Source organism: Dermacentor silvarum, chromosome 4 (assembly GCF_013339745.2).
Source record: "Dermacentor silvarum isolate Dsil-2018 chromosome 4, BIME_Dsil_1.4, whole genome shotgun sequence".
In the NCBI taxonomy this organism is placed as follows: domain Eukaryota; kingdom Metazoa; phylum Arthropoda; class Arachnida; order Ixodida; family Ixodidae; genus Dermacentor; species Dermacentor silvarum.
In genome coordinates, this window is record NC_051157.2 from 18,634,136 (window position 1) to 18,656,198 (window position 22,063).

Genomic DNA, 22,063 nt, shown 5'->3' on the forward strand with positions numbered 1-22,063 from the left:
GGCTGAGCAGCCAGTGTGGTCTGAGACTTGAGAGACAACGGACCGATCTCCCAAGTGCCCGATCGGTGTGACGGACTGCCCGAGGCCTTTGCTCAGCCGCATTCATGTGTGTATACTCGCTTTCCTTGTTTATTATATACTCGCAGTGTAACCTCTGTCTTCTGCAATTAAATTCAGTTAAAATTATTGACATCCACGATTTCGAGTCCTTGAACACCAAAGCTCGAGAACAGTGCAGCGGCTTAAGGAAAGCCGACACCGACTACGAAGACAAAGTAAAACAGCAAGAAAGAAGAACCCGGCGGTGGAAGACCGAAGTAAAAACCTTACTGGCGCAGCCCGACAGCACATCTGTTCTCGGTAAGCCTTCGGCGGACGGCAGCGGCAGAGACAGGAGGTATCCGATCAGAACGCACGAAGGTAACAGCACTGCAACGACGTCACCATTGTGCCTGGTCAGTCGAAGAATCGGAAAGCGAGGGTGCTGCTCACGTGAAGGCGAGTAGCGAAGATCAGCATCAACGGGCCAACGGACCGAGCCCACACTGTGCGTCGACGGACTGACGCACGGGGAGCGCTCACTAATGGACTTGTGAGTGCGCATCGGACAGTGCAATCCACTGATGGACTAGTGGCCGCACTTCATCAGCCTCTGATGGACAAGAGGAAACCTGTCGAAAGCTGCGTGGTGGTGACGAACGGCGAAAAGCGACTCCTTTCATCGGCTTCCAAGGACTGGAAACAAGGTGGGTGGCTTCCCTGCATGGTTCTCAGAGACCACTAGCTGTGATCATCCTGGGACTAGTGGGTGTTGATCATGAGTAGTGACGGGGAAGCTACGGGGCCGAGTGATGAGGTGGGGTCGGGCACAGGAGCAGACAGACAACAACTCGAATTTCAACATGAAACTCAGATAGCCTCAATGGAATTAGAACGTTTGAAGATTCAATTGCAAATTGAGCAGCAGAGAACACGGCAGCTTGAAATGCAGGAAAGTATAGACGATAGAACCCCAAACAGACGTCCGGAATCTCGCGAGGAGACCCTAGGTCGTTTTTCCAAAATGCTCAGAAGCCTTCTAACTCCGATCCCATCGGATCCAGAGGTTCCGGTGTGGTTGGAGGGCATTGAGGGCGTCTTTCGGTCGTACGGAGTGCCCGAGAGTATCAAAAGCCATCTCGTACTGCCGCTGATCGCAGGGAGGATTCGGCACATTTTTTCGAAGCTGTCGACTGACGAGCTGAACAGCTACAATAAAGTAAAGGAGACCATTTTGTCTGAGCTGAGGCTGTCGCCGGGCGATTATCTCCGACAGTTTCGGTTTGCAACACCGATGCAAGACGACACCTGGCAGCATTTTGCGTCTAGGCTCGAGAGCTATTATGCCTTCTATACGGCGGCGCGCAACGTAACGACTTTCAAAGAGCTGTTTGCGCTTCAAGTCGCTGACCAAATTAAACAAACATTGAGCCAGGAAGTATGGAAATACGTTAAGCGTGAAGAGGGTAACGGGTGGGCAACGCCGCACAAAGTTGCAAAGTTCGTTGAAGCATACGAAGATATCGAGGGTAAGGGGTCTGCGCGGAGGCAGGTGACAACGTCGAAAACAGCGGGAGAATACGAGCACGCAGCGAGCACAACAAATGACACGAGGGTTGTGGCACCGAGTGTGCCGTCGGTGAACAAGGGAGCCGCTCTGCAGAAAACGCAGCTCACGTGTTTTGTATGCAATGGACCGCACTACGCACGAAACTGCCCTGAGAGAGTGGCGACCCAGGCAAAAACCGTGCACCGGGTTGTCATAGACCGGAATTCGGAAACGGTGCCCGGTCGTCAGCAGGCGGTGTCTCTCGAAAGCAGCGAGCTTGGGCCCGCATGCGGTGGCACATCAACCAAAAATAAGAGAGAACGAGACATACCTGCTGTGAAGTATGTTAACTTAAGGTGCGGTGATGTTTCCATTAGGGCACTGATTGATACGGGTGCAGAGATTACGGTGCTCCGAGAAAATGCCGTGCCCGAAAGCGCGAAACATGAGATCGGAAATGTGACGCAGGTAGCAGCTTTCGGCGCAAAAGTCGTGGCGAAGTTGGCGCGCGTGGGGCTAAACCTGGATGTGGGCGGGAGTGGTCACATCGCAAGGGAAGTGCCTGTAATGTGCGCGTTGACTGGAGAATTAGCGACGGACGACGCTGACTGTCTGTTCTCGGCGGAGGCATGGCACATGATTAAACAAGCGTGTACCGGTATTGAAGGCGGGCGATTGTTCGAGGCTGGTTTAGACCTCATCTCCGATATTTGGGGAGAGGAGCGGAGCTTAGGCGATCCCGCTACGAGCGCAGACATTGACCAAGCTGCCAAAGTTGGGTTAGGTTAGATTTGAGAATTGTTCTCTGAATTGGTCTCTGGGAATTGTGCCTGGGAGCCACCCAGAGACTGCATGTGCTTTCATATGAAATTTGCTTAACAGTGTTTGATATCATGTCATTACGGTATGTGTCTATTGTTAATGTAGCGGTGCACATATATGCCATATTCAATGCCGTGTTTTGTTTTTATTCTGAAACTTGTCATGCTCCCAAGTGTGTTTTCATGTAACCAATTCATTACTTATCATTTAATTATTCCATTTTGTGGTCTGTTTCCACGTGTGTGCATGCAGGATTCACGACGACACCTCGAGTTCATCGTGCATAACAACCAGTTAGGTTGTAATAACGATCTTGGGTGCGGGGTGTAAGGTCGTTGTGAATATGCGCCGTAGTTGACTCATGTATGCAGTCTTTGTGTTTAGTTGGAATGCGTGGTCGCTCACCTTCTCTGGGGTCTCTGTGTGTTTGTGTATTTGTTTCCTTGTGATGTTGTGCGGCTAGCTCGCGACCGGAGTCGCTTTCCGAGGGCGCCTGCAAAGCGGCGGTGGCCGGACGGGGTTCGGTGAAAAAGGGAGCGGCAGGGGTTCTCGCGCACTGGGTCTTGCGAGTGCCATAAATCGCACGGCACGCCGCTAGAGGCATCTGGAGAAGGGAGTTTTTCGGGAGTATTTGGGTTGGGGGCGAGACGGCGTGCACAGCTCGGCAGGTTCGAGTGACGCCAACCGCCGGTGTGAGTTATGGAGCCCGGACACGTGGTCCTGGGACTGGGGGTGAGAATGTGCGCGGCTGAGCAGGCAGTGTGGTCTGAGACTTGAGAGACAACGGACCGATCTCCCAAGTGCCCGATTGGGGCGACGGACTGCCCCGAGGCCTTTGCTCAGCTGCATTCATGTGTGTACTCGCTTTCCTTGTTTATTATATACTCGCAGTGTAACCTCTGTCTTCTGCAATTAAATTCAGTTATAATTATTGACATCCACGATTTCGAGTCCTTGAACACCAAAGCTCGAGAACAGTGCAGCGGCTTAAGAAAAGCCGACACCGACTACGAAGACAAAGTAAAACAGCAAGAAAGAAGAACCCGGCGGTGGAAGACCAAAGTAAAAACTTTACTCGGGGGCTGCGTTTTCCCGGCTGTTACGTCGTTTTCGACCGGTCCCGGCACAGCTCCCATAGAACTCAATGCATTGGTAACCCCGCTGTTGCGTCGCAACTGTGGGACCGTTCCCGCATCATACGTCGCGAACTGCCACCCCGCGCCGGCCCGAGCGGCCATTTTGACTTTTCACGTCGCTTGGCTTGGTGGCTTGACGATGGCATTGGCCGCCTAAAGTGCCGGGGGCGACAACTATGACGTATTTTCGGTTTCCGCCAGCAAAAGTATGGCCCTTGAGATCCGTATTTGCTATATAAAAATGGTGTCCATGACGCGTTGTGACCCTAAAATTGGTTTTGGCTCATAGATATTCCGTATATAAGGGTAAGGCCACGCTAGCGGCAAAAAAATGCGCGCGTCATGCAGCGAGCCAAGTTGCCGCGCGTCAGCGCCTTGCCGCGAGGCCACCGTGGCACGCGCGTCTCGCCACGCGGCAGCGCGATAAGATCTCCCGCGCTCTCCGAACGGGCGAGGAACACTGCGAGCGCTCGTTGTTTCATGCGAGAGACGACGATCGTCGATCGAAAACCCGGCGCGGACCGGCGGCGTTCCGGTTGTGATGGCTCCGTGACGTAACCCTCGTTGCTCATGATTGGTTCTTCATCTCGCGGCACGTGGCATTTGCCGCAGAACCCATTTCGCGCGGCACGCCACAAGACCCCCGATTCCTGCCGCTTTTGCCGCGCGCGGCATGACGCGTTGCCGCGCGTTTTTGTTGCGTTTTTGCCGCTAGCGTGGCCGTACCCTAAAGTTCAAGGGCAATAACACAGTCGCCGCGCGCCGTATGCTGTATGTGTGAGTGAAAACGTGCGAGGGGAGCCGACGACCGCGTCTAAATCTCGCGCGCGCAAGAAAAGCAGGGAGGAAGCACGCCTTCTTCCGTTGCGCTCGAGGCACCGGCGAGGGAGCGAGGGGGGAGGGATAGCGGGGCGGCGCGCGGTCGCGCAGGCCGTATCTTGAAAGCGATCTGCGTTGGGGCAGAGTCTAGCAGTGTAGGTGCGTCGGCGGCTCGTAGCTTTGTGCGTGCTGTGTGTTCTCGGCGCTCAGTTTGCGTTGAAGCGATAGACAAGAGCACGAAAGGTCACTTCGCTCACTTCTCCAGCGGCGCTTCCACACGCCGCCAGCGTTTGACAGCGCGTGTCCGCGCTCATCGAGTCTGATGTGCCATAGCGTGTACCAGCGCGTCGGCAACATCAGGTGGAAAAGGAGAGAGTGCCGGCTTGGCGGGCTAGGCCAGCTGCAGCAAGCGGCAGGATCAGATTTGAATGAAGGGAGGGGAAAGGTCACGCCCGCGGCGGCAAGATCGCCGGGTCGAGGGATGCAGGGCCGCCTCGCACACGCACGCACGCACACGTGCGCTCGCTTCGCATTCCATCGCGGCGGAGAAGGTTGCTGCTCGCGCAAAAATGTCAAAATTTGGGGCGAAATCTCTAGGTGGTCGGAGGGGAAAATTCGTTATATCGAGGGGGTCTCCCGCTGCCACTTCGTTACGTACGTACGCGTAGAGGTCTCAAATACATGTGCTTCTATGGAGTAACGGCGGGGAATCGAAAAACTTCGTTATATCCAGGAATTCGTTATATGGAGGTTCGTTATAAGCAGGTTTAACTGTATTATACAGAGCGGACTTCCCTCTGCAAGTGTACTTTATTACCCGCAGCAATAAACATTGAGTTGACTCGCTTGTTGCCTTAATCGCCCGAACCCTACATAGCTGCGATTGCATGCACTACGGTTTGGGGAATACCCCCACAAGACTTAGTGATGCAAGGCTTGTGTATATTACGTGGATGTCCATAAAAGGGGCACTTGGATGTTAGCTGAAAATGGCCACAATATTTTTCACAGTTATTCATATTGTTACAGTGCGGAAGTCACATATAAACATGTATTTACAATATTTACAAGAAAGGCAACGATGTACAAACAAGATGGCTGTCGAGACCGATTTCACCTCGACACGTCAAATCGTCTTCTTCTGACTTTAGCACCACTCTTGGTTGCGCCGTAAAGGCGCCATCTTGGCACCAGCTATAATGGAGGTAACTCGCAGCAAAGTAAGGCTTCAGCCAAGACACAAGCACAGCGTCAGTGGGGACACGCGAGTCCAGCAGAGCAATCTCGTAGTTAACATCGCCAAGCTGCCGCAATATCGTGTAGGGCCCGGTGTAGTGTGGCAGCAGCTTTTCACACAAGTCACCGAATAACGTGTGTTTTCTACTTTTATTGCGATAGCAATTATATGAACACTCAAGGCGAATTTTTGCCGGCGGCGCCGACCACTGCACCTCAATCTCCCGCGTTCGAGGGAGGAAAGCGGGGAGGAAGCGCGCTGTATTCTGTCGCGCGCATGGCGCCGGGGGAAGGGGAGGGAGGGGTGTGGCGCAGCAACTGCGCATTGCGAGGCTGCGCGCCCTATCTTGAAAGCGATCTGCCTTGAAGACTGAATCTAGGTGCGACGGCGGCTTATACCTTTGTGTGTGCTCCGTTCTCACCGCTCAGTTTGCAATGAAGTGATACACAGTACGAAGGTCACTTCGCTTGCTTTAGTGGCCGCGCTTCCTCATGCCAATGTTTTCACAGTGAGTGTCTGCGGTCATCGAGTGTGATGTGTTCATGTTTGCCTGTGCGTGCTGACACCATGCTTGCTAATTTACATAGTACTAGTTGGTGAATGTTTGCAAGCTTATACAGTTGATAAAACTACTACCCTACTTCGTGTAGCTGTCTACGCATTTGCTATCGCAATCGATGGTTCACCTTTCAGGTGAAACTGTGACTTTTTTTAGAGGTGGCCAGAGAAAAAAAAATCGCTCAAAATTTTACCTCACATAATGAAGCACCCCCCATCCTTGCGCATATTTTTTGGGAGAAAAAGTGTGTTCATTATGCGAGTAGATACGGTATTATACAGAAACACATGCCAGTATAGTTGAAAACATTTTGCGCTGTTAGCCTAATAAAAATTCGGCATAAGACAACTTTCTTTTAATATCGTAAGTTCAACACATTGTCTACTGGACTGGACAAACTTTATTTGGGTCCTGCAGGACGCGCTTAGGGCGTAGTGGGCGTCTCCCACGTAGGGACCGACAGGGAATACCTGGCGGCCGCTTCGTGGGCCTGCTGGACGGTCCATTGGTGGTTGGCGAGAAGCGAGCTTCTGAGGGACTTCTCCCACTTGTCCGAGGTAGAGTCGGGATGAGCGTTTCTACACTCCCAGAGCATGTGTGTGAGTGTCGCCGTGTATCCGCACGAGGAGCACATGTCGCTGGGGGTACGCGTCAGGATAGAGAACGCGGAGTTTGGCGGGGTTTGGGTATGTGTATGTTTGTAATAAGCGTAGGGTTAGCGCTTGCGGTCTGTTAAGTTTGGGGTGTGGGGGCAGAAAGATGCGGCGTCCAAGGTAGAAGTGTTTGGTGATTTAATTATACGTGATGGGTGCATCCCGGTTGGTCTCTATCTCGGCGAGGTGAGGTTGGCCTGGGACGGCGCGGTCAGTAAGCGCACGCGCTGCGTCGTGGGCGATCTCATTGAGGTTTGGCAGGGCACCCGGCACCCATCCGAGATGGGCGGGGAACCAGATGACGGTGTGGTGCTTCAGGGTACTCTGATCCGCGCTGCGGAGGATGCGTAACGCTTGGTCCAAGACGACACCGCGTTCGAAGGCTTTGATGGCCGGTCTGGAGTCGCTGTAGATGACATTCCATTTGCTGTCGAGCATAGCTAGGGCTATGGCTACTTGCTCCACAATTTCGGGCTCTCGAGTGAGGATCGTGGCGGAGTTGAGGATCCGCTGCGAAGATGAGACCGCGACCGAGGCGAAGGCTCGGTTGTTGCGATAGGCAGCGGCGTCCACGAACGAGACATCGTCCATTTTCATGTCTATGCTCCTGAGAAGGTCGGTTGCTCGCGCAAGGCGCCTGCCTCGGTATAGGTCGGGATGCATATTTCGCGGAATGGGAGCGATCGTGATAAGGTCTCGGATATCGCAGGGGACCGGCGTCAAATCTGGGGGATCCCTGGTCATCGAGGAGAAAAAGCCGAGCTTGCACAGAATGTGGCGGCCCGCTTTGGTGGTCGTGAGTCGGATTATCTGCGTTCGCTCCTGAGCCTCGGCGATCTCTTCTAGCATGTTGTGCACGCCGAGCTCGAGGAGTTTATACGTGGAAGTGGTGATAGGGAGGCCGAGGGCTCGTTTCACAACCTTTCGAATAAGGGCGTTGAGTTTGTCGCGCTCCGCACGCAGCCAATTGTGTATGGCGGCGACATAGGTAAAGTGGCAGAGAACAAACGCATGTACAAGATGCAGTAGGTTGTCTTCTTTCAGGCCGTGGTGCCGGTTGGCCACTCTATGTACGAGTCGTATTGCATTTTCAGTCTTAGTCATTAGTTTCTGCACCGTTAGGGTGTTGTTTCCACGGGACTCGATGATCATTCCCAGGACCCTGATGGAGTCTACCCTGGGAACTATACGACCATCTCTTATGCGGAGTGTGATGTTGCGTTCGACCGGAGGTTTCCACCCTTTGAGCTTGGCGCCACGGCGTTTGGGCAAGTACAGCAACAGCTCTGACTTGGTGGGGGAGCACTTGAGACAGGTGTGTTCAAGGTAGGACTCGGCAGTTTCAATGGCCTCCTGCAGGGCGGATTCGATGAAGGCATCCGACCCCGCGGAGCACCAGATCGTTATGTCGTCCGCATAGATGGTGTGATTTAGCCCGTCAATCCTCGAGAGTCGTTCGGAGAGCCCGATCATCACTAGGTTGAAGAGCGTCGGTGAGAGGACGGACCCCTGGGGAGTTCCCCGCTGTCCGAGCTCGACTTCTTCCGACACCAGGTCTCCTGCGCGGAGGACGGCCCTGCGCCGGGTCAGGAAGGAGCGGACAAAGTCGTAGAACCGACGCCCGAGCCCGAGGTCTGCGATCGCCTTCAGGATGGACGAGTGGGCACATTGTCTAGTAAGATTTTATATATTTCAATTGTGTTTAGTTTAATTTATATAAGTGACGTCACTTCCATGCAGTGCAGGAGCTAATTCTGTGTGGAGTCGTCTGGGGAGCCGGGCAGCGCACGAGACGCTGCTTTGAAATAAAACCTCCCCATGCACGTTTTGGCGCGTGGATGGAGGGCTTTAGTTTGAAAGAGCCACTCTTCTTCTTTAGCTTTCATGCTACCGCTAATCTGTGCACTCAATGGCTATGAAGAAAGAGCCTGCGATAAAGTTGTCCCGATGCGCAATTTCATTCGTTGACTGAGACACGTGACCTTAAGCACGTGATGCCATTTCGTCTGCTCGGGCCGTTCAGGCGTGCGAAGCTTGGCATGCAATGATGTCAAATTCAGTTTGCTACAAAGCATAAATTCTGTAAACAGAAGGAAAAATTTCAGAAGTACACAGTAGCTTCAGAAGAGGTCGTGACAATAGTGCCGAGCGCCGTACTTGGTTTTATACCTGCTTTTGTACCCATACTGTACCTGGTTTTCAGACGTCTGCACTTTGGACAAGCACCAGGCACAAAACAGGTCCTGTGGAAGGATGCCTTGCAGCCTGTATAGAATAAAGCATCACTTGAAAGCAGCAAAACATGGATGCACAGAAACTATGAAAAACTATTTTTCACTGCATCTCGTTTGCTGTGCATCTCAGTGTCCAAAAAACAGTAATGAAATGGCCAAAGACACCTCACAAAAGAGAAAATCTGAGTTTGAAGAAATCATTTCTGGGAAAATTTTCATATTTGGGCCTTTATTAAGGGGCAAAGACTGTCTGCTAGCGTTTGTGCATTTCCAGAAAATTATTTCAAAGGGGGCCTAATTTTTCACAGTTCCAGTCGGGCGTTCAAGTCATTGCACTTGCCCATGCACAGCACATTGCAAATGGACAAGTCTGTCTACCCCAGGACAGCTGAGTGCACTGTCAAGGAAAGACCACAAGAGGTTACTTAAACACCTTTACAGCATGGTGTATCATATATGATACAGTAAAAACAACTACTTCTAGCCTAACAGAATGGAAAAGAAAGAAAACTCTAAATATTCACCCAGAATGTGTATCCTTTCTAGCGATGAAATACATAGCAACTGCAGCACAAGAAATAACCTTCGAGTTATTTTTTGTATGAAATGTAGGGCGGCAGCTCATCACACAATGTACAAAAGGTTAGTAAATAAACACCTTATTTTCACAATTTATAGGCTAGAAACCAGCGCACAGAAATACCAAGGTGTTGGTTTACTGTTGTGGGAATTCTCGTGTCCCATGACGGTCACAAATGCAGCAAATGGCGTTGGGTGCACACGCGCTAGTAAGTTTGGGTAGAGAGGGGGAATCTTCCTTTTGTGGGCGGTGCAAGCAGAAATCGCAAGCGCTATGAGTGCAACCGGGGTGTATCAAGTGATATCCCTCTGACATTGCCCAAGCATATATGGCCCAAGCCTCTTTGGCTTCCAGCAAGCAGTCTGTGCAGAAGGCTCCGCCGCTGCTCCAGTCTTCCTGCATGTGGTTAGACGCTGCTACTGCCAATACCCCAGCTGGTAAGTCGGAAGTCCCTTGATCTGTACCTAGCGTATTCTCTTTGAAAAATCCTTCAGCTACGTAAACTACAGCTATCTGGCCTGTTCCAAGTGTTAGTTAGAAGAATGACTATTGCTTTCCAAGCGTACGCATGGTTGTCGTCCATTGTTTCCTCGAGCTTGTACCGTGTGCAGTGGTTGACGGGCAGATATTGTAGAAATTGCATTAATCTATTTCAATGCGGCGCCATAGCGCCGCACATTTTGGGCACAGGGGCCGCATCACAGCGGTAACTTTCGAGCATCACGCCAGCGCCTCTACTCTGAGATGCCTGCACGGAGTAAGATAAACAGGAGCGCCGACTCCGCCGCCGCGCAATGCATTCGCTCGGGACAAACCGTGCAACGCAAATTATACATCGCGTATCGCCATCTGTCGAGGCGCGTGGAAAACACTCAACAGCTTGCTTCCATGTGCGCATGCGCTGATTGGCGGAGACCGACGGCGGCGCAGAACGGGCAGCGCGGCACCCGCAGAGCGCGTTGTCTGCTACAAACGTAGACCCTCGGCCGTCTCAATTTGACAGCAATCAAACACAAAAAATATATGCGCACAAATAATAAAAGCGCAAATAAACACGCGGTAGCACTTTTATGCACGCATACGAAACATTTTTAGATGTCTTTAGAGGAAACAGCTAGACGATAAATGACGCTGTACAAAAAGACACAACAGAAGTACTTGTTTTTCATTCCTCTACGTCTGCGCGGAAGCGAAGGTGCGAAATTTTCGTCTTCCTCGCTTTGTTTACAATGTCTGTAGCATGTATATTCATGCCTGACGGAACAAGGCATCTTGATACTTGTGCGTGAAGAGACTGAGCAACAGGACAGTGTTTTGTTCCCGGCTGTAAATCTGGTTAGGGCAAAGGACGCGAAAAGTTTTTGCTCTTCGCTTCGCCATCTGATCTTCTACTGCACCAGCGGCGTCAAAAAATTCCTGAAATAAGCGAGCGCTTAAGGCAATGGACAAAATATGTGCACGACACTTCGAGAAGCAGCTTATTTTTGATAGTTACTTCAGCAAAGACAAAGGCGATGTCCTGCTAAATGTAAAGAAAATGTCTCGACTTCGATGCTGGGCTGTTCCTTCAATTTGTTTAGGGAAGCCTGGCGTAGCTCAATGATGCTGAATGCCAGGAGGAACCAGAAGACACCAATGCGGAAGGACGAGAGGAGCCCAATTTAAATTTGTCTACAACTACACACAGTGCAGGTGCCTTTCCTTGTCCAGAGACATGCGGTAATGTAGAGAGAGAAAGAAAGAAAGGGAAAGAAAGACAAGGACGTTAGCCAGTGTAAATACCGGCTGGCTACCCTGTAAATTCTCAGTCTTGCCTTCGAGATGATTCCCCCAGTGATGCAGACACATAATCAGAGCGTCTCTTGTGAAATAATAAGCAGGAAACACTGGCAGCGATTCCCAATTTTTATGTTTAATGAGAATGTGGCGATTCTGCTCGCAAGAGAACCGGGCAACACGAAAAGCACCGTGAGAAACAAAGAAGCAAGCAAAGCATCTTAGCACATGATGCGTGCTCAGATAAAAAGAGTGATAAACGTCAGCTTTTGCATAGAAGCTTCTTCTCGCTGTCGTCTGTCATTGCTTGAGACCACCCGAACTGCCATTATATCGCCTTACCATTTGCTATAGTTTTTCTTTCCGTCTTATTTTCCGTAATTTGTTTATTTTCTGTTCCTGTGCCTTGTAAAGTTCCATGTAGGCCACCTGACAAATGCCCTGCATTTGGCTTGTAGAAGATAAATTAAATAAAGTGATACATGACTTGTTTCTCCTGCTAATGTCACTCCGTGAACCGCAAGAGCTATGCGCGCTACAGGCGTCAGGGCGTGCGCGGAGCAGGCGACAAAACGGATAGGCAAGCAGGCGCCGTGAGAGAGTCCCCGCGCCTTTACTCCTTCGGTTTGTTGGGCCCGCCTCTCCGCTGCAGAGTTTTTCCTCATTCGTAGCGCCATCTAGCGAACACGCTGTGAAGCAGGAACCGGTGTTTCAGAATGTGTCCCTTCCAGATGAGCGGAGTCGGCGCTCCTGTCTTAACTTACTCCGTGGTCTAGGGTCAATGCCATCGCCGACCCCGTAAACGTTCATCGTGCCAATCTTGCAAACGTGTTCGGGCAGCGTGTAACTGAAGCTGCATTTATTGTTACTTCAGAGACCAGCCCGCAAATTAAGGATCGGAGAAAGGCGAAGTAGAAATGCGAAGCACACTGTTTGTGGATGATGATGATTCCCTCTTACTTCCAAAGGGGCATGAATAAGCTGCATGTTTGGGACACGTGAAGCACAAGTTATTGTAAAGAAATTGAAGCTTTCGTAATGCTAAAAAAAAGCCAATATTACAAGAAAACCACTAAAGAAGCCATCCACGCACAAAAGAACAAATTTTTCCCACTAGGCAGGACAAAGAACATGCTAAATTTATCAGGAAAACTGCTAAATTGGCAATGAGCTTTGACAATGATGGTGACTAGTCAGATGTGGGTGCTCAGGCTGGTGCGCATTGCCGCAGCCATGTTACCCACACAGACCAATCAAAGCTTGCAGTTGTCCGAGCATGTCGACGATGGGAGGGCTCGTCGCGGTACCCCACAGCAGCTATGGTATTGACGCTATACAGCAAACGCATGTACAGTCATGGACAATTGAAATACGAACGAGCTAAAGCTAGCTCGAGTGTGTTTTTTTTTTTTTTTTTCGGCAGTATGTGCAATATCATGAATACAGTTTAAGTGGCGGTGTGAAATCAAGCTCTCGAGTTCTACTTTTTATTTCTTGTTCTGGGTTCATTTGTCCATGACTGTACATGCAACTATAGTGGCTAACTGTAGTGCGTATAGGCAGTATAACAATGTTTGCTATGTGCACGACACGGCTGGAGTGCGCGCTGATGTGCTCCAGTCTGGTCGCGCTATGTGGTGCGGACCAGAATTGTTCTGTGCCAGCTTGACCAACAGATAGTAGCCACATCCGAATGGCGCATTTTGAAGCGCTATCAATAGCTCAATACGAAGCAATGTCTGCCAAGGCATCTGTACAAGAGCGGCCAGGAGTAAGTGCACGCTAAGCATTATGTGTGGTCTGGGCCTAAGTTTCGCGTGGTCCTAGGCTAGTCGAGTGCTCAAAACTAATCGGAAATAAGCAAGACCCGACGGCTAATACACCGATGAGCAGTGTGGCCAAAGCTTTATTCCTATGGGAGTGGGTGCAGCCAAGCATGAACAGACGATAGCCGATTTCATCTGGAAATATGTAATTCTTAGCAAAATTCGAAACAAATTCTCCCTTCAGCCTGTTTCGTTCACTACATCAACTATTATACACAACAGTACGAAAAAGCGCAGTGATCCAAACACATCTTTGATTGATGTCAGCTATCGGCCAATTGCAGCCATCTATGGGAATCTTACTTAAAAGGAATGATAACTTGCTGGCCGTACGCCTGTCGCATATGGATGAAGTCGAGAGTATGACGGAAGCCCATCTGGTCGGGATGATGCATACTTAAAAGGAAGGGATCGAGACACCGACCAAAAAAAGGTTGAAATATATTTAAAAATACATTAACGTTTCGGCTCCCCCACGGGAGCCTTGTTCACAATGAAACACGCGGCAGAGCTTGCGCCCTTTTTATGTGTGGCTCAAAACATGACCAAGGCATGTGGCATACATGGATGGCAGATTTCCTTCATTGCGATTAAGAGTGTGCGCCATGGACATCTATGGGAATCTTATATATGACAACATATGGAAGGCCAACGGCAGCCTTGAAATGAGTGAGGAGAAGACACCTGTTTGAAAAGAGAGTGTTTGAAGAAAAATTTACTTCGGACTCATCTTGTGAACTCCATGCGCTGCGCACAACTTAATAAATTTGGCTGAAATGTTCACAGCAGCGTGTGCTATCTGCAGGATGTGTTTTTTCACCAAGCCCAAGGGGCGGTTCAGGGCCACTTAAGAGAAACACTAACCATTCGCATTATAACCCAAAGTCATTTTTTCTCTAATGCCTCCTCTCAACTACGTACAAACCGCATTCAAGTTACAGATTTGTTCAACTATCATTCAGCGATATTATTTTTCAAACTATTAACTAAACAAGTTTCTTACAACTTCGTTAGTTCTGATCTACTTCTAATAACACAAGGTTTGCAAGGTCCTAATAACACAAGGTTTGCAGCAGAAGGAAATTTCCTGCTACCTTTATGCCATACTAATTACAGAAGGATGGCTTCCTCTTTTTGCGCACTTAATCTTTGGAACAGTCTACCATATGCCATTAAATTGCCATCTACCTTGTAATCATTTAAGCACCAACTTAAGAATTATTTGCTGTGTGATTAACTTTGTATAATGTTATACTGCTAATATATATTTTTGCTTATTCCATTTTGTTGTTTCTCTGCTCTGTATTCCGCTTTATTTTTTATATAACAATTAATCAAGGGTCCCATAGTCGCTGACTATGGGACCCTTGTCTGTATATTATTTCTGGTGTAAATAACTGTGTGAATGAATAATAAACTGAACTGAACTAAACCAGCATCTATAAAGTTAATCGTTAATTGGTAACAGAAGATTATATGGCATTCTAAACTAATAACTCAATTTTGCAAGTTCAAGTATCTTTTCTGAACCAAAACGGCCCGAATATGAGAAGAAAAAGAAATTTAATCAAACATCACACCTATGTACTGGTACTGGGGTTCCAGCGTTCCCAAAAATTGCAAATTTACCATCCATTTTCTCCAGTAAATGTCCAGCCTTCTTGCAAATTAATGAAAATGTTGCTTGAAAGAGTAAAAGGCCAGTCAAAATTGATTAGGTTTTTTGGTTTTTTGCAGTTAGTAGCAACATGGTTTTTGGACTTGGCCCTCAAGAAAGACACAGACCACAACACCCAAGGTTTAAATTTCTTCCCACAAAACCAGGCTAGCTCTTGACCGCTGGGTAGTCTGAGCATGCGCACAAGAGCTCTTACCGTGCCGTACACCAAGGACAGTCATTCTCCTAGCAGCCAGTGAGAAGCGCCCCATAAGTTTAATCTGAGAATCTGACAACTACAGAAGCTGTAAAACAGAGTAATGTTGATTGTAGAATTGTAGCACCGATAATACAGTTACAGGTCAGCATAGCACGAACAGAAGGGATAAATGCCCCTGTCTTTTATAAACACCTTTTATAAACGCTGGAGACTAATTACAGCAAATGATTGAGGATCTTAATCAAGAAAGTGTAAGAATTGGTTTGAAGATGAATATGCAGAAGACAAAGATAATGTTCAATAGGCTGGCAAGGGAACAAGAATTCAGGAACGCCAGTCAGCCTCTAGAGTCTGTAAAGGAGTACGTTTATCTAGGTCAATTACTCACAGGGGACCCTGATCACGAGAAAGAAATTTACAGAATAAAATTGGGTTGGAGTGCATACGGCAGGCATTGCCAAATCCTGACTGGGAGCTTACCACTGTCGTTGAAAAGAAAAGTGTACAATCATTGCATTCTACTGGTGCTAACTGCAGGATGTGTTTTTTCACCAAGCCCAAGGGGCGGTTCAGGGCCACTTAAGAGAAACACTAACCATTCGCATTATAACCCAAAGCCATTTTTTCTCTAATGCCTCCTCTCAACTACGTACAAACCGCATTCAAGTTACAGATTTGTAAAGGATTTATGGGCAGAAACTTGGAGGTTAACAAAGAAGCTCAAGAACAAGTTAAGGACCGCACAAAGAGCGATGGAACGAAAAATCTTAGGACTAACATTAAGAGAAAGGAAGAGAGCGGTGTGGATCAGAGAACAAACGGGGATAGCCGATATTCTAGTTGACATTAAGCGGAAGAAATGGAGCTGAGCAGGCCATGTAATGCGCAGGATGGATAACCGGTGGACCATTCGGGTTACAGAATGGATACCAAAAGAAGGGAAGTGCAGTGGAAATCGGCAGAAAACCAGATGGGATGATGAAGTTAGGAAATTTGCAGGCGCAAGTTGGAGTACGCTAGCGCAAGACAGGGGTATTTGGAGATCGCAGGGAGAGGCCTTCGGGTTTGCACCACACGTGATGATATTGTTTTCATTAATCGCGACTTAGTAAGTCAAGTTACTAATGCAATGACCCATCAGTCATCTTAGTCGCACATTTGTGCCTTTCCACGCTATACTTTGGAATATATACCAAGTGAACGAGACGCATGAGTTACACGGTTTGTATTTATTTTTGGAACCGCGGCCCCACCGAGGACACATTACGCTTCCCAAGAGCCTGTAAAGGATTTCGCCTTAATAAAAAAACAGCAGAGCGTGTGAGGCAGACTTATAAAACAAATCGAATGCATGAAATAAAAGAAAGGGAACGATAGGGTGTAAAAGCGTTAGCATGAGCTAGCCATATATTCCATGTTCTCCTGGTTGTCATCGCGATCTCCAGCTTATTTTCTTCTGCAGCATGTTCACGTTGCTCATTCCACGCATAACTACATGAAGTAAGCGGGCGGAATGCGTTACTCAAACAGCCGGGTAACGCGGACCAAACGAGCGAGAAGTAAATAAACAAAATACCCGTATGCACAGCCGGCAAACGCGTTCTCTGTGCGGTGAGTCACTGCGGTATTACCTTGCGGTGACGTGGTACTTAATATATCCCAAATTATTGCGATGTTGGCAAATAGCAAACAAAATATCAGGCTCGTAGCAGACGCCCTGCCGCCTTGGTGCGGCTTCCGCAGCGGAGAAAGCCCACGGATGGATGGATGGATGAGGCTGAACCCTTTAAATCGGGCGGTGGCATACGCCACCTAGCCATGACTATCAACATATTTTGTACTTTGGGCCGGTGAAATTTCACCCATGCCTTGATTTTATCCACCAATAAGATAACCTCTGTTTGGGTATTTCTACCCGCTTAAAGTCTATTTTGCCTTCACTGTCCCTAAACCCCAATGCTTTGAAAAAATCAGCCCCGTTGCTTTGCACTGTAGGGTTAAGCCCTTTACAGAAAATTATGAGGTGTTCAGCCATTTCCTCTTCTTCTCCACACGCACAGCACAACGTGTCTATACCTTGGTACTTGACTCGGTACATCTTAGTCCGCAATACTCCCGTCCTGGCTTCAAAAAACAAAGAGCTTCCCCTAGAATTATCGTAGATATTTTTTTGGCAATTTCTTGCTTGAAAGTTCTGTATGTTCCCAGTGCTGATTTTATCTGCATCCCTGTTTTCCACAGACCCCTCTCTGTTTCCTTAACCTTTTTCTTAACCGCTGTTTTCTGGTTTGCACCCCTCCTGCAGTCGAAATATTTGATTGACAGTTTTCTGGTCAGCTTCCTCCATTTTGTATCAACGTTCTCATGTACAAATAACTGAAAACTCTCCTTGGCCACCGCTTTTCTGTCATTTCTCTCAATCGCTCCTCAAATTCTATCTTGCTGCTGGCTTCCCTGCCCTCAAATGACGTCCATCCCATGTCACCCTGTAGCCCCTGATTTGGTGTATTTCCGTGTGCTCCCAGAGCTAGTCTACCTACCCCTCGCTGCTTAACTTCCAGCCTTGCTCGAACCTCTGATCTCATGCACAGGACCGCATTGCCGAAAGTCAAACTAGGGACCATCACCCCTTTCCAAATCCCTCTCACAACTTCGTACCTATTGTAATTCCACAGTGCCCTATTTTTAATCACAGCTGCATTTCTGCTTCCTTTAGCCATTACATATTTTTCATGTTCCATTAGGTACTCAGCCCCATTGTTTATCCACACTCCAAGATATTTGTACTTATCCACCACCTCCAGCGTAACCTCCTGTATCCTATGCTCGCTGCCCTGATTATCATTAAAAATCGTGACTGCCGATTTTTCTTTACAAAACTTCAAACCTAAGCTATCTCCCTCTTTACCACAGATGTCCATTAATCTCTGCAAGTCTTCCTTGCTGTCAGCCATAAATACAATGTCATCCGCATACATCAGTCCTGGTAATGACTGTTTAATTCATTCTCCTTGCTTGAAATAGGAAAGGTTGAAGCCAAGTCCGCTCCTCTCTAATTTTTTCTCTAATCCTTGTAAATACAGCATGAACAACAGAGGTGACAGAGGGCACCCCTGCCTAAGCCCCTGCTGTATCTCTATAGGCCCAGATACCTTGTTTTCCCATTTTATAAGCACCTTATTACTTTTATAGATATCTTTTAAAAGATTACTTACTCCATCTTCCACATCTAGAGTGCCCAGTATGTCCCACAAATCCTTTTGGATTACACTGTCATAGGCTCCCTTGATATCCAGAAATGCGAGCCATAGGGGCCTGTGTTCCTTTTCTGCTATTTCAATACACTGTGTCAATGAGAACAGATTATCTTCTAACCTTCTTTATTTCTGGAACCCATTTTGTAGTTCCCCAGCACCTCCTCGCTCTCCACCCATGCCTGCAGTCTGTCCTTTATAATCTGCATGACCACCCTGTAAACCACTGACGTCACTGTTATGGGACGGTAGTTGTTTATGTCGGTTTTGTCCCCCTTTCCCTTATATATCATGCTCATCCTGCTCAGTCTCCACCCGTCGGGGGCTTTACCATCCATTATCATTTCGCTCACTGCCTCTCTTAATGCTTTCTTAGATTTTGGGCCCAATGTCTTTATCAACATAATTGGGATGCCATCAGGCCCTGTCGACGTGCTACAAGGAACCCTTTTCTCTGCCCTTTCCCACTCGCTTTGTGCCAGTGGAGCCACTGCACTAACTAGTCTATCCTCACCTGATTGAGCACATGCTATGTTTTGTTCTTTAAATTTTTCTGTCATCATTGTTCTTATATGTTCCATTGCCTCATCTCCCTCTAGCCGAACACCTTGAGCTGTAACTATAAACCTCTGCTCTAGGCTAGTCTTATTACTCAAGGAGTTGAGATGTTCCCAAAATTTCTTCGCTGCTTTTCTATCCTTTTTGTTTACTTCTGACAACCATTAGCTCCACTTTCTTCTGATCTTCTCATTGATCAAATGAGATGCTTCCCTTCTACCACTACCACAATATTTTCTTTGCTGAAATATGCAATTGCTTACGTTATTGCTTGTGCAGGAACAACAATTGGAAATTAGTCGAGCGTTGGAGGATAACGGAAAAGGAGGAATGGGGAAAAGCAAAAGAAAACATGTACTATGCTTTGCTGAGAGAAACTATACACCAGTCTGCATAAAAGCATCGATGCTTTCGCGGACTACGGGTTATTGGTACATAAAGAAAATGTGTATCTATATATGTATATTTCTTTTTATCTTCCTGCTGTACATACTTTTTTTCCCTATTGTTTCCTTTGATTGAAGCACAAAACTGTGTCATTCAGACCAAAGCACTGCCCTGTCCCGCTCAAAAGCAACTTTGCTTTGGCGGGCTGACAAATTACTCAGATTGTATATTTTATGTTCTAATAATAAAGAATGAATGAATGAATGAATTCTACAGTTTAAAAAGTTATTCCATTTTCTGCCTACATCAGCTTCTGGTTCACCCCTCTGCTTTGAATATCTGTGTTCCCTGGATGCTTCCTGACGTTTCTATATGGCCTTCTTAACCTCCTCATCCCACCAGCTCTTGGGTTTATGTCTTCTGTTCCCTTTTGTCCTGACTCGTACCTTAGCAAGCTCTAGCTCACGCTCTAGCTCTAGCTCGACGCGGGCGGCACTCACGCCACCTCTCGGCCGCAGAGCCAACCAATTTCTCTCCTACTTTTGCAAGCCGGATGGGCATCTTGCGCTGGTGTTTGAGGTATAGTAGTGGCGCCTGGTGGCAGCAAAAAACATCATCTGGGTAGTAGCAGCTTGGATAGTATTGAGCCTTGGCTGTGGCGAAGCAGGTTTCTAGCCCGCGTTTTGCGTCGATTCGCACTTTTTTCTGCCCTGTTTCGAATGCGAAAAGGCTCGTCACTTCTCACAGACTATGGCGACCAGGCTGCGAGCTGGCCGCAGCCTATAGTTATACGAAAACGAACTCTCCGTGTGCCGCGGGACGTAATGCTGGAAGCGGAAGACATCGGCGACGCCGATCCGGAGATACCTAGCTCAGCCTCGAAAAAGCGTCACCGTCGTTACTGCTGCATCGTGGGCTGCCATGAACAAGAAAGCCTGAATCCCAACATCAGATTCTACCGTTTTCCTTCAAGGCCTCACGAATTGGAGCGTCAGGCGCGCTGGATAACTGCAGTTCGTAGCGCTGGGTAAGCGAAGTGGAAGACCGACATAGCAGCAGGCATGGCTGGTGATTCATGATTCGAGACCCGGCCACAGCGACGATTAACAATTCGACTGGTGCGAAGTGGTGAAGTGACCAGGTGTGTGCAAATTCACCATAAATGGTCGGGCTGATTCGGTGACAATTCACTACCCCACTACGAGCAGCACAGGTTAGAGAGTTGAATGTGCTCAATCCTTGACCTGAAGCCAGCACGTTGAGGCAGCACAGCAAGGTAGTATTGATTACAGCACATCGATGTTCAAGCGCTGTCATTAAAAATTACATCAAGCGAGCAGCGTACGAGCTCGCGCTGCAGCGCGATTTGCACGTACGTACGTTACTGCGAGCTTATATGCACTGCATCAGTTATTTATCAATTGCTAAAGGGACAGATGGCCGCTACTACAGCGCAGGCATAATTACGTACTTGTCTAGCGGCATGCAGTCAACAAAGATTGCAGGAGAGCCCGCCGTTTCGCAGCATGTCGAAAGACCGCTGCCGTCGCAGCGCGTACGATCGTGCGCACGAGCAGTTTGTACACCGCAGCATGCTGAAAGACCGCTGCCGTCGCGGCGCGTACCGTCGTGCGCTCGAGCAGTTACGTACACATGTCTGCTTATCACTGCTGTGAATTCATTTATAGAAAGCATTTCCTCCGTTTGTGCGCCTGAATCTAGCAGCATGGAAACCTGACCTAAAGTTCAACTTTGCACGTGCGTGACTCGCTTCACTTGCGATTAAGGAATCTTAGTGAGCAAATGGGTGTTCCATTGCTTGAACATCGTCCTATGGCTCCTGCTAAATTTTATCGCCGTGGCAGTGGCAGATCATAGAGTGTGACACATCGTTCGTAGAGGTCACGAAAGACGCTCCAGAGGCACGCATTAAAATGCATTTCCTAGAGCTTCAGTCCAAGTACTCGTGTACAGAGTTTTACACAGACGCTTCTAGGTCACATGCCATGGTTTCTTATGCAGCCGTCGGCCCATCTTTCTCGGAATCCGGTGTACTCCACCCGGAAACAAGTATCTTTACGGCTGAGGCCTATGCACTATTGTCGGCTGTGAATCATATAACGAAAACAAAACTTCAAAAACTGTTATATTTACAGACTCTCTAAGCATTGTGAAAGCTCTGATGTCACTCTGCAAACAACAAAATCCGGTACTCATTGAGCTCTATTCCACTCTATGCAGAGCGTATATATCAACCAGCATGTCATTATATGCTGGGTGCCGGGCCATAGAGGCATTGAGGGTAATGTGCGAGCAGACCAAATGGCCACATCAGCTACATCGCACACTAGTAATCATACAGTAGCTGTTCCTGCAACAGACTTGAAACCTTTCTTGCGAAAGAAACTGCGAAGCCACTGGCAACGCTTGTGGTATGCTGAAACAAATAAAACTTCACATGATTGAACCACAGTTGGGTTTCTAGCCCTCAGCTACGAAAACACGACGAATTGATGTCCTATTCTGTCGTCTCAGAATAGGACACACGTACGGCACCCACAATTTTTTGCTTACTGGTGATGAACCACCAACATGTGGTAGATGTGGTGAGAGGCTGACCGTCCTCCATGTCCTGCTAGAGTGTCGGGAAGCCGAAACAGAAAGAGAAAACATTTTCCTGTAGCATACCGCTATCATATCCCTCTTCATCCCATGATGTTTATTGGAGAAGAACTACTTTTAATGCCAAAGCAATCC

General features: G+C 48.3%; 1 protein-coding gene across 3 annotated transcripts in view; it reads left to right on the forward strand.

Moving 5' to 3' along the window:
• Positions 1 to 22,063, forward strand: part of LOC119449563 (fatty acyl-CoA reductase 1) — a 79,277-nt gene that overhangs the window by 38,902 nt on the left and 18,312 nt on the right. The window lies entirely within an intron of this gene.